Source organism: Caretta caretta, chromosome 15, assembly GCF_965140235.1.
Source record: "Caretta caretta isolate rCarCar2 chromosome 15, rCarCar1.hap1, whole genome shotgun sequence".
Lineage (NCBI taxonomy): Eukaryota > Metazoa > Chordata > Testudines > Cheloniidae > Caretta > Caretta caretta.
In genome coordinates this window covers 2,450,759-2,464,434 of record NC_134220.1, presented here as the reverse complement: position 1 = coordinate 2,464,434, position 13,676 = coordinate 2,450,759, and the positions used below count along the sequence as shown (strand labels likewise).

At 57.2% G+C, this 13,676-nt stretch overlaps 1 protein-coding gene across 5 annotated transcripts in view; it reads right to left on the bottom strand.

The window, feature by feature from the left end:
- Positions 1-13,676, bottom strand: part of DTX1 (deltex E3 ubiquitin ligase 1) — a 124,075-nt gene that overhangs the window by 68,317 nt on the left and 42,082 nt on the right. The window lies entirely within an intron of this gene.

Below are 13,676 nucleotides of genomic sequence, written 5' to 3'. Positions count from 1 at the left end.
CCTGCAGGAGTGACAGAGAGCACAGGGGGAAATCCCTGGGGCGCTGACAGCTGGGTGGGCTGAGAAATGGTTTGGGGTTACTTCCTAGGTTTGGAAAATCACCCTGTGTCTGGAAGGAGGGGCTGGGTGTGGCAGTGGGTCCCTCGTGGGCTGGGTTCCGGAAGGGAGGACGCTGCTCCTGTTTTCTCCTCTCCCTGCCAATAGGGGCCCTGAGAGCAGGGCCAGCTTTCACGGCACTGGGGCTGATGTGTGGGGCGGGGCTCCATGCTGCTCATTGTCCAGGCGCACAGAACAGTCCTTACCCAAGAGCTGAGGGCCCAAAGAGACAGGCCAGGTGACGGCGGAGAGGGCACATGACTTCCCCCAGATCACAAAGGAGCTCAGCAGCAGAGCAAAAAGCAGAATCCAGATCTCCTGGGTCCCAGCCTAGTGCCATTATTCAAAGAGCTATGGGCCAGATCCCCAAAGGAATTTAGATGCCCAACTCCCATTGAAATCACCTAACTTGGAGGATCTGGGTCCATGTCCTTTATCAGACAGCAGCTGCAGGCTGCCTGCTGTGGTCAAGCCAAAGATGGGTCTGCAGCAAACACTTTCCAAGCACGTTACAATCAGATCAGGGCAGAGTCCTGTGGGCCCCTCCCCTCCCCCGGGCTGGAAAGCTGGCTACACAGGCTGTGTGTAAGCCCCTTGCTCGGCTCTCAAAAGGAAAGATTCCCCCAGACATTCTGACACCGTTTGCCCAGCCCTATTAATGACTAGAATAACCGTTATTAATCCTCTGGCTTCAGAGCAGCAGCACCCCAGCCTGGCAGAGGGGAGGGAATGAAATTAGGCACCAGCTCATATGCTGCGGCAGCAATTTGGGTCTCCGGCAGGAGGAAGGCTCTGGCTGCACGGCTCACGTCAGCTCATGCACAGGGAAAGCAGCTCTGCAGGCAGGCTGTGACATCCTCAACCGCACAGCTGCAGCATTCCTGACCACGTCAGCCGCCACAGACATAAAGAGCTCGTGGATGAAATTCTGCCAGTGACAACGCAGGGAGCATTGAGCACGCGCCGTTCACTGAGGAACAGGGCATGAAAGTAACAGAGCGACGTTCCACTATTTTCGCTTGGTTATACTGAATAACAAGACCCAGGAGCCTCCAGCACTGAGACACGACTGCATCCCTTCTGCTATATCGTAATACCCAGGAACCCTGAGCACTGAGATATACCTACATCCCCTCTGCTATGTCACAGGTCCCAGGAATCCCCAGCACTGAGACACGACTGCGGACCCTCTGCTATGTCACAGCACCCGGGAACCCGCAACACTGAGACACGACTGTATCCCCTCTGCTATGTCACAGCACCCGGGACACCGCAACACTGAGACACGACTACATCCCCTCTGCTTTATCACAGCACCCGGGAACCCGCAACACTGAGACACGACTGTATCCCCTCTGCTTTATCACAGCACCCGGGAACCCACAACACTGAGACACGACTGCATCCCCTCTGCTTTATCACAGCACCCGGGAACCCGCAACACTGAGACACGACTACATCCCCTCTGCTATGTCACAGCACCCGGGAACCCGCAACACTGAGACACGACTGTATCCCCTCTGCTATGTCACAGCACCCGGGAACCCGCAACACTGAGACACGACTACATCCCCTCTGCTTTATCACAGCACCCGGGAACCCGCAACACTGAGACACGACTGTATCCCCTCTGCTTTATCACAGCACCCGGGAACCCGCAACACTGAGACACGACTACATCCCCTCTGCTTTGTCACAGCACCCGGGAACCCGCAACACTGAGACACGACTACATCCCCTCTGCTTTATCACAGCCTGGCACTCGGGAACCCCCAGCACTGAGACAAAATGGCATCCCATCTGCTATATCACAGCACCTGGGAAACCCCAGCACTGAATCATGACTGCAGCCCCTCTGTTATATCACAACACAGCACCCAGGAAACACACACACACACCCCGCCCTGAGACACGACTGTATCCCCTCTGCTATGTCACAGCACCCAGGAACCCACAACACTGAGACACGAGTACATCCCCTCTGCTTTATCACAGCACCTGGGAACCCGCAACACTGAGACACGACTGCATCCCCTCTGCTTTGTCACAGCACTTGGGAACCCGCAACACTGAGACACGACTGTATCCCCTCTGCTTTATAACAGCACCCGGGAACCCGCAACACTGAGACACGACTGTATCCCCTCTGCTTTATCACAGCACCCGGGAACCCGCAACACTGAGACACGACTGTATCCCCTCTGCTTTATCACAGCACCTGGGAACCCCCAACACTGAGACACGACTGCATCCCCTCTGCTTTGTCACAGCACTTGGGAACCCGCAACACTGAGACACAACTGCATCCCCTCTGCTTTATCACAGCACCCGGGAACCCGCAACACTGAGACACGACTACATCCCCTCTGCTTTGTCACAGCACTTGGGAACCCACAACACTGAGACACGACTGTATCCCCTCTGCTACGTCACAGCACCCGGGAACCCGCAACACTGAGACACGACTGTATCCCCTCTGCTTTGTCACAGCACTTGGGAACCCGCAACACTGAGACACGACTGCATCCCCTCTGCTTTATCACAGCACCCGGGAACCCACAACACTGAGACACGACTACATCCCCTCTGCTTTATCACAGCACCCGGGAACCCACAACACTGAGACACGACTGCATCCCCTCTGCTTTGTCACAGCACTTGGGAACCCACAACACTGAGACACGACTGTATCCCCTCTGCTTTATCACAGCACCCGGGAACCCGCAACACTGAGACACGACTGCATCCCCTCTGCTTTGTCACAGCACTTGGGAACCCGCAACACTGAGACACGACTGCATCCCCTCTGCTTTATCACAGCACCCGGGAACCCGCAACACTGAGACACGACTGCATCCCCTCTGCTTTATTACAGCACCCGGGAACCCACAACACTGAGACACGACTGTATCTCCTCTGCTTTATCACAGCACCTGGGAACCCACAACACTGAGACACGACTGCATCTCCTCTGCTTTATCACAGCACCCGGGAACCCGCAACACTGAGACACGACTGTATCCCCTCTGCTATATCACAGCACCCGGGAACCCACAACACTGAGACACGACTGCATCTCCTCTGCTATAACATAGCACCTGGGAACCCGCAACACTGAGACAGGACTGCATCCCCTCTGCTATGTCACAGCACCTGGGAACCCGCAACACTGAGACACGACTGCATCCCCTCTGCTATGACACAGCACCCGGGAACCCACAACACTGAGACAGGACTGCATCCCCTCTGCTATGTCACATCACCTGGGAACCTGCAACACTGAGACACGACTGCATCCCCTCTGCTTTATCACAGCACCCGGGAACCCACAACACTGAGACACGACTGTATCCCCTCTGCTTTATCACAGCATCCGGGAATCCGCAACACTGAGACACGACTGCATCCCCTCTGCTTTATCACAGCACCCGGGAACCCGCAACACTGAGACACGACTGTATCCCCTCTGCTATGTCACAGCACCTGGGAACCCGCAACACTGAGACACGACTGCATCCCCTCTGCTATGTCACAGCACCCGGGAACCCGCAACACTGAGACACGACTGTATCCCCTCTGCTATGTCACAGCACCCGGGAACCTGCAACACTGAGACACGACTGCATCCCCTCTGCTTTATCACAGCACCCGGGAACCCACAACACTGAGACACGACTGCATCCCCTCTGCTATGTCACAGCACCCGGGAACCCGCAACACTGAGACACGACTGCATCCCCTCTGCTTTATCACAGCACCCGGGAACCCGCAACACTGAGACACGACTGCATCCCCTCTGCTTTGTCACAGCACCCGGGAACCCGCAACACTGAGACACGACTGCATCCCCTCTGCTTTATCACAGCACCCGGGAATCCGCAACACTGAGACACGACTGTATCTCCTCCGCTTTATCACAGCACCTGGGAACTCGCAACACTGAGACACGACTGCATCCCCTCTGCTTTATCACAGCACCCGGGAACCCACAACACTGAGACACGACTGCATCCCCTCTGCTTTGTCACAGCCTGGCACTTGGGAACCCCCAGCACTGAGACAAAATGGCATCCCATCTGCTATATCACAGCACCTGGGAAACCCCAGCACTGAATCATGACTGCAGCCCCTCTGTTATATCACAACACAGCACCCGGGAAACACACACACACACCCCGCCCTGAGACACGACTGTATCCCTCTGCTATGTCACAGCACCCAGGAACCCACAACACTGAGACACGACTGCATCCCCTCTGCTTTATCACATCACCTGGGAACCTGCAACACTGAGACACGACTGCATCCCCTCTGCTTTATCACATCACCTGGGAACCTGCAACACTGAGACACGACTGCATCCCCTCTGCTTTATCACAGCACCCGGGAGCCCACAACACTGAGACACGACTGCATCCCCTCTGCTTTATCACAGCACCCGGGAACCCACAACACTGAGACACGACTGCATCCCCTCTGCTTTATCACAGCACCCGGGAGCCCACAACACTGAGACACGACTGTATCCCCTCTGCTTTATCACAGCACCCGGGAACCCGCAACACTGAGACACGACTGCATCCCCTCTGCTTTGTCACAGCACTTGGGAACCCGCAACACTGAGACACGACTGTATCCCCTCTGCTTTATCACAGCACCCGGGAACCCGCAACACTGAGACACGACTACATCCCCTCTGCTATATCACAGCACCCGGGAACCCACAACACTGAGACACGACTACATCCCCTCTGCTTTGTCACAGCACCCGGGAACCCACAACACTGAGACACGACTGCATCCCCTCTGCTTTATCACAGCACCCGGGAACCTGCAACACTGAGACACGACTGCATCCCCTCTGCTTTGTCACAGCACCCGGGAACCCACAACACTGAGACACGACTACATCCCCTCTGCTTTGTCACAGCACCCGGGAACCCACAACACTGAGACACGACTGCATCCCCTCTGCTATGTCACAGTGTCACGGAGTCCCTGGGCGATGCTCTGGAACTGCTCCCCATGAAGCCAGTCAGGACTCTGGGGCAGTCGCCTTTCTGTGAGCAGCCTGTCTTCAGGACACACAGCTCACCCGGCTTCCACCTTCCTGGGTCTGACCTCGGAGCATTCAGCATCCTCTGCCCCTCCGTGCGCTTCCCCCCAGCAAGTCCGCTCAGGCGGGGCTCCTAGGGAAGCCAGAGGGTCCTGCACCCCAACTTCGCAGTCAGACGTGACTCTCAGCCAGCCAGTAAAACAGAAGGTTTATTAGACGACAGGAACATGGTCTAAAACAGAGCTTGCAGGTGCAGAGAACGGGACCCCTCAGCTGGGTCCATTTTGGGGGGGGCAGTGAGCCAGACAACCACGTCTGCACTTCACTCCATGTCCCAGCCAGCCCCAAACTGAAAACCCCCTCCAGCCCCTCCTCCTCTGGGCTTTGTTCCTTTCCCGGGCCAGGTGGTCACCTGATTCCTTTGTTCTCCAACCTTTTAGCTCTCACCTTGCAGGGGGGGAAGGGCCCAGGCCATCAGTTGCCAGGAAACAGGGTGTCGGCCATTCTCTGTGTCCAGACTCCTGCACACACCTGCCCTCTAGGGCTCTGCAATGATCATACACCCTTACCCCACCCCCTAGATACTTAAGAACTGCCTAGGGGAAACTGAGGCACCCCCACACTATTCAGAGGAAACATTAAAAACAGTCCCACTTCGTCACATCTCTCCCCCCTTCGAGATCGAACTGAGCGGGGTCACTTTAGCCGGTGACCTGGGGAAGTTCGAAGCCACCAACGTTCCCATGGATGCCCCAGCATCTCTCCCATTCCTTGGTAGGAGTTACACCAGGCCCTTCCATTTTCACACCCTCCCTTAGGTCAGGGGTGGTCGATAGCACTCGCAGGCCGCATGTGGGAAGGTTTATGCAGCCCATGCCCTTTGGCCACCCCAAGAATGTCTCCCCATTGACCATCACCTTCTGCTCCCACTGGAGGTCCGAGGGGCCTGGCCCCAGGAAACTCCACACAGACATATAGGTTGGGGTCAGGAGTGGGAGCCTGTCCACATCCCCAACCATCTGGCTGACGGAGTCTATGGCCTTGGGACCCAGCAAGGGAGCTAGACACCGGGGCTTTTCCGCAGGGTCCCCCTGGTTCAAATCGCCAGCCTGCTCAAAGGCAGTGAGGTGGGCATCCACACCCCCCCCTCCTTAACCAGGGGCAGCAATTTAGTCTCGAGGTTCCCTGCGGAACTGGCCCCCCGGGGTCTATCCCCACTCACCCCGGGGAGGTCCCCTAGGCCTCTCCGCTCCCCCACCGCCAGTTCATCCTGCTGCTGCTTCTGCAGCTCTTTCTCGGGCTCTCGCTGTCTCCCAGGGTCCTCTTGCTCTCTCGGACTCAGCTCCAATCCCGTCCGTCTCGATCCCCCGATGGGGAACCCGATCGTGAAGACCCCCGTCTGGTCGGGGACAGGAGTCTTGGCGATGCCTGGCTCCCGCTTCAGCTGCTCCCAGATCCTGCTATAGCCCCAGTGGGGTCAGGAATCTGTTCCTTAGAGCGGTCATCCTCCTCCAGCTGCACGATTAACTCTGCTTTGGTGAACTTTCCAACGCTCAACCCTCTCTTTTTGCACAGGGTTACAATGTCCTTCTTAAGGAGACTGTGACAGGCCATCACTCCGCTCCCCCCAAGTTGTTGTGGACTCACAGGCCCGTGTGTTCTCAGCTCCCCACGGTTTCCAGGGAGAACCCCTAGTGTGCCAGCCCTTCTCGAGGTCACCACCTCTTTGCCAGGGTCGAGCTGCAGACTCCTCCGCCCCTTGGACTGCTCACTGCAGTCCCCAGGGGGACCCCATTACTGCACAGTCCTTCTCGCTGGTCACACACTCCCAGGGGTTAACCGCCCCCCGAAACCGCTCCTTTCTGAGCCTTCAGCAGGCCTGGTCCTCGGCAATCCCCCTTCGTGTTACTGCTCCCCAGTCACTTACTGCAGGAAGCGCCATCCACGGGGTGCAGTACATCCCACCGCTGCCACCAGTTGTCACGGAGTCCCTGGGCGATGCTCTGGAACTGCTCCCCATGAAGCCAGTCAGGACTCTGGGGCAGTCGCCTTTCTGTGAGCAGCCTGTCTTCAGGACACACAGCTCACCCGGCTTCCACCTTCCTGGGTCTGACCTCGGAGCATTCAGCATCCTCTGCCCCTCCGTGCGCTTCCCCCCAGCAAGTCCGCTCAGGCGGGGCTCCTAGGGAAGCCAGAGGGTCCTGCACCCCAACTTCGCAGTCAGACGTGACTCTCAGCCAGCCAGTAAAACAGAAGGTTTATTAGACGACAGGAACATGGTCTAAAACAGAGCTTGCAGGTGCAGAGAACGGGACCCCTCAGCTGGGTCCATTTTGGGGGGGGCAGTGAGCCAGACAACCACGTCTGCACTTCACTCCATGTCCCAGCCAGCCCCAAACTGAAAACCCCCTCCAGCCCCTCCTCCTCTGGGCTTTGTTCCTTTCCCGGGCCAGGTGGTCACCTGATTCCTTTGTTCTCCAACCTTTTAGCTCTCACCTTGCAGGGGGGGAAGGGCCCAGGCCATCAGTTGCCAGGAAACAGGGTGTCGGCCATTCTCTGTGTCCAGACTCCTGCACACACCTGCCCTCTAGGGCTCTGCAATGATCATACACCCTTACCCCACCCCCTAGATACTTAAGAACTGCCTAGGGGAAACTGAGGCACCCCCACACTATTCAGAGGAAACATTAAAAACAGTCCCACTTCGTCACACACAGCACCCGGGATCCCGCAACACTGAGACATGACTGCATCCCCTCTGCTTTGTCACAGCACCCGGGAACCCACAACACTGAGACACGAATGCATCCCCTCTGCTTTGTCACAGCACCCGGGAACCCACAACACTGAGACACGAATGCATCCCCTCTGCTTTGTCACAGCACCTGGGAACCCGCAACACTGAGACACGACTGCATCCCCTCTGCTATGACACAGCACCCGGGAACCCACAACACTGAGACACGACTACATCCCCTCTGCTTTGTCACAGCACTTGGGAACCCGCAACACTGAGACATGAATGCATCCCCTCTGCTTTGTCACAGCACCCGGGAACCCGCAACTCTGAGACACGACTGTATCCCCTCTGCTTTATCACAGCACCCGGGAACCCGCAACACTGAGACACGACTACATCCCCTCTGCTTTATCACAGCACCCGGGAACCCGCAACACTGAGACACGACTGCATCCCCTCTGCTTTATCACAGCACCCGGGAACCCGCAACACTGAGAAACGACTGTATCCCCTCTGCTTTATCACAGCACCCGGAAACCCACAACACTGAGACACGACTGCATCCCCTCTGCTTTATCACAGTGTGACGAAGTGGGACTGTTCTTAATGTTTCCTCTGAATAGTGTGGGGGTGCCTCAGTTTCCCCTAGGCAGTTCTTAAGTATCTAGGGGGTGGGGTAAGCATGTATGATCATTGCAGAGCCCTAGAGGGCAGGTGTGTGCAGGGGTCTGGACACAGAGAATGGCCGACACCCTGTTTCCTGGCAACTGATGGCCTGGGCCCTTCCCCCCTGCAAGGTGAGAGCTAAAGGGTTGGAGAACAAAGGAATCAGGTGACCACCTGGCCCGGGAAAGGAACAAAGCCCAGAGGAGGAGGGGCTGGAGGGGAGTTTCAGTTGGGGGCTGGCTGGGACATGGAGTGAAGTGCAGACGTGGTTGTCTGGCTCACTGCCCCCCAAAATGGACCCAGCTGAGGGGTCCCGTTCTCTGCACCTGCAAGCTCTGTTTTAGACCATGTTCCTGTCGTCTAATAAACCTTCTGTTTTACTGGCTGGCTGAGAGTCACGTCTGACTGCGAAGTTGGGGTGCAGGACCCTCTGGCTTCCCCAGGAGCCCCGCCTGAGCGGACTCGCTGGGGGAAGCACACGGAGAGGCAGAGGATGCTGAATGCTCCGAGGTCAGACCCAGGAAGGTGGAAGCCGGGTGAGCTGTGTGTCCTGAAGACAGGCTGCTCACAGAAAGGCGACTACCCCAGAGTCCTGACTGACTTCATGGGGAGCAGTTCCAGAGCATCGCCCAGGGACTCCGTGACAACTGGTGGCAGTGGTGGGATGTACTGCACCCCGTGGATGGCGCTTCCTGCAGTAAGTGACTGGGGAGCAGTAACACGAAGGGGGATTGCCGAGGACCAGGCCTGCTGAAGGCTCAGAAAGGAGCGGTTTCGGGGGGCGGTTAACCCCTGGGAGTGTGTGACCAGCGAGAAGGACTGTGCAGTAATGGGGTCACCCTGGGGACTGCAGTGAGCAGTCTCAGGGGCGGAGGAGTCTGCAGCTCGACCCTGGCAAAGAGGTGGTGACCTCGAGAAGGGCTGGCACACTAGGGGTTCTCCCTGGAAACCGTGGGGAGCTGAGAACACACGGGCCTGTGAGTCCACAACAACTTGGGAGGAGCGGAGTGATGGCCTGTCACCTTCTCCTTAAGAAGGACATTGTAACCCTGTGCAAAAAGAGAGGGTTGAGCGTTGGAAAGTTCACCAAAGCAGAGTTAATCGTGCAGCTGGAGGAGGATGACCGCTCTAAGGAACAGATTCCTGACCCCAACTGGGGCTATAGCAGGATCTGGGAGCAGCTGGAGTAGTAGCCAGGCATCGCCAAGACTCCTGTCCCCGACCAGACGAGGGTCTTCACGATCGGGTTCCCCATCGGGGGATCGAGACGGACGGGATTGGAGCTGAGTCTGAGAGAGCAAGAGGACCGTGGGAGACAGCGAGAGCCCGAGAAAGAGCTGCAGAAGCAGCAGCAGCATGAACTGGCGGTGGTGGGGCGGAGAGGCCTAGGGGACCTCCCCGGGGTGAGTGGGGATAGATCCCGGGGGGCCAGTTCCGCAGGGAACCTCGAGACTAAATTGCTGCCCCTGGTTAAGGAGGGGGGGGGGTGTGGTTGCCCACCTCACTGCCTTTGAGCAGGCTGACGATTTGAACCAGGGGGACCCTGCGGAAAAGCCCCGGTGTCTAGCTCCCTTGCTGGGTCCCAAGGCCACAGACTCCGTCAGCCAGATGGTTGGGGATGTGGACAGGCTCCCACTCCTGACCCCAACCTATATGTCTGTGTGGAGTTTCCTGGGGCCAGGCCCCTCGGACCTCCAGTGGGAGCAGAAGGTGATGGTCAATGGGGAGACATTCTTGGGGTGGCCAAAGGGCATGGGCTGCATAAACCTTCCCACATGCGGCCTGCGAGTGCTATCGACCACCCCTGACCTAAGGGAGGGTGTGAAAATGGAAGGGCCTGGTGTAACTCCTACCAAGGAATGGGAGAGATGCTGGGGCATCCATGGGAACGTTGGTGGCTTCGAACTTCCCCAGGTCACCGGCTAAAGTGACCCCGCTCAGTTCGATCTCGAAGGGGGGAGAGATGTGACGAAGTGGGACTGTTCTTAATGTTTCCTCTGAATAGTGTGGGGGTGCCTCAGTTTCCCCTAGGCAGTTCTTAAGTATCTAGGGGGTGGGGTAAGCATGTATGATCATTGCAGAGCCCTAGAGGGCAGGTGTGTGCAGGGGTCTGGACACAGAGAATGGCCGACACCCTGTTTCCTGGCAACTGATGGCCTGGGCCCTTCCCCCCTGCAAGGTGAGAGCTAAAGGGTTGGAGAACAAAGGAATCAGGTGACCACCTGGCCCGGGAAAGGAACAAAGCCCAGAGGAGGAGGGGCTGGAGGGGAGTTTCAGTTTGGGGCTGGCTGGGACATGGAGTGAAGTGCAGACGTGGTTGTCTGGCTCACTGCCCCCCAAAATGGACCCAGCTGAGGGGTCCCGTTCTCTGCACCTGCAAGCTCTGTTTTAGACCATGTTCCTGTCGTCTAATAAACCTTCTGTTTTACTGGCTGGCTGAGAGTCACGTCTGACTGCGAAGTTGGGGTGCAGGACCCTCTGGCTTCCCCAGGAGCCCCGCCTGAGCGGACTCGCTGGGGGAAGCACACGGAGAGGCAGAGGATGCTGAATGCTCCGAGGTCAGACCCAGGAAGGTGGAAGCCGGGTGAGCTGTGTGTCCTGAAGACAGGCTGCTCACAGAAAGGCGACTACCCCAGAGTCCTGACTGACTTCATGGGGAGCAGTTCCAGAGCATCGCCCAGGGACTCCGTGACACACAGCACCCGGGAACCCGCAACACTGAGACACGACTGCATCCCCTCTGCTTTATCACAGCACCTGGGAACCCACAACACTGAGACACGACTACATCCCCTCTGCTTTATCACAGCACCTGGGAACCCACAACACTGAGACACGACTGCATCCCCTCTGCTTTATCACAGCACCTGGGAACCCACAACACTGAGACACGACTACATCCCCTCTGCTTTATCACAGCACCTGGGAACCCACAACACTGAGACACGACTGCATCCCCTCTGCTTTATCACAGCACCTGGGAACCCACAACACTGAGACACGACTGCATCCGCTCTGCTTTATCACAGCACCTGGGAACCCACAACACTGAGACACGACTGCATCCCCTCTGCTTTGTCACAGCACCCGGGAACCCGCAACACTGAGACACGACTGCATCCCCTCTGCTTTATCACATCACCTGGGAACCTGCAACACTGAGACACGACTGCATCCCCTCTGCTTTATCACAGCACCCGGGAGCCCACAACACTGAGACACGACTGCATCCCCTCTGCTTTATCACAGCACCCGGGAACCCACAACACTGAGACACGACTGCATCCCCTCTGCTTTATCACAGCACCCGGGAACCCACAACACTGAGACACGACTGCATCCCCTCTGCTTTATCACAGCACCCGGGAACCCGCAACACTGAGACACGACTGCATCCCCTCTGCTTTGTCACAGCACTTGGGAACCCGCAACACTGAGACACGACTGTATCCCCTCTGCTTTATCACAGCACCCGGGAACCCGCAACACTGAGACACGACTACATCCCCTCTGCTATATCACAGCACCCGGGAACCCACAACACTGAGACACGACTACATCCCCTCTGCTTTGTCACAGCACCCGGGAACCCACAACACTGAGACACGACTGCATCCCCTCTGCTTTATCACAGCACCCGGGAACCTGCAACACTGAGACACGACTGCATCCCCTCTGCTTTGTCACAGCACCCGGGAACCCACAACACTGAGACACGACTACATCCCCTCTTCTTTGTCACAGCACCCGGGAACCCACAACACTGAGACACGACTGCATCCCCTCTGCTATGTCACAGCACCCGGGATCCCGCAACACTGAGACATGACTGCATCCCCTCTGCTTTGTCACAGCACCCGGGAACCCACAACACTGAGACACGAATGCATCCCCTCTGCTTTGTCACAGCACCCGGGAACCCACAACACTGAGACACGAATGCATCCCCTCTGCTTTGTCACAGCACCTGGGAACCCGCAACACTGAGACACGACTGCATCCCCTCTGCTATGACACAGCACCCGGGAACCCACAACACTGAGACACGACTACATCCCCTCTGCTTTGTCACAGCACTTGGGAACCCGCAACACTGAGACATGAATGCATCCCCTCTGCTTTGTCACAGCACCCGGGAACCCGCAACACTGAGACACGACTGTATCCCCTCTGCTTTATCACAGCACCCGGGAACCCGCAACACTGAGACACGACTACATCCCCTCTGCTTTATCACAGCACCCGGGAACCCGCAACACTGAGACACAATTGCATCCCCTCTGCTTTATCACAGCACCCGGGAACCCGCAACACTGAGACACGACTGTATCCCCTCTGCTTTATCACAGCACCCGGAAACCCGCAACACTGAGACACGACTGCATCCCCTCTGCTTTATCACAGCACCCGGGAACCCGCAACACTGAGACACGACTGCATCCCCTCTGCTTTATCACAGCACCTGGGAACCCACAACACTGAGACACGACTGCATCCCCTCTGCTTTATCACAGCACCTGGGAACCCACAACACTGAGACACGACTACATCCCCTCTGCTTTATCACAGCACCTGGGAACCCACAACACTGAGACACGACTGCATCCCCTCTGCTTTATCACAGCACCTGGGAACCCACAACACTGAGACACGACTGCATCCCCTCTGCTTTATCACAGCACCTGGGAACCCGCAACACTGAGACACGACTGTATCCCCTCTGCTATGTCACAGCACCCGGAAACCCGCAACACTGAGACACGACTGTATCCCCTCTGCTTTATCACAGCACCCGGGAACCCACAACACTGAGACACGACTGTATCCCCTCTGCTTTATCACAGCACCTGGGAAACCCCAGCACTGAATCATGACTGCAGCCCCTCTGTTATATCACAACACAGCACCCGGGAAACACACACACACACCCCGCCCTGAGACACGACTGTATCCCTCTGCTATGTCACAGCACCCAGGAACCCACAACACTGAGACACGACTGCATCCCCTCTGCTTTATCACATCACCTGGGAACCTGCAACACTGAGACACGACTGTATCCCCTCTGCTTTATCACAGCACCTGGGAACCCGCAACACTGAGACACGACTGCATCCC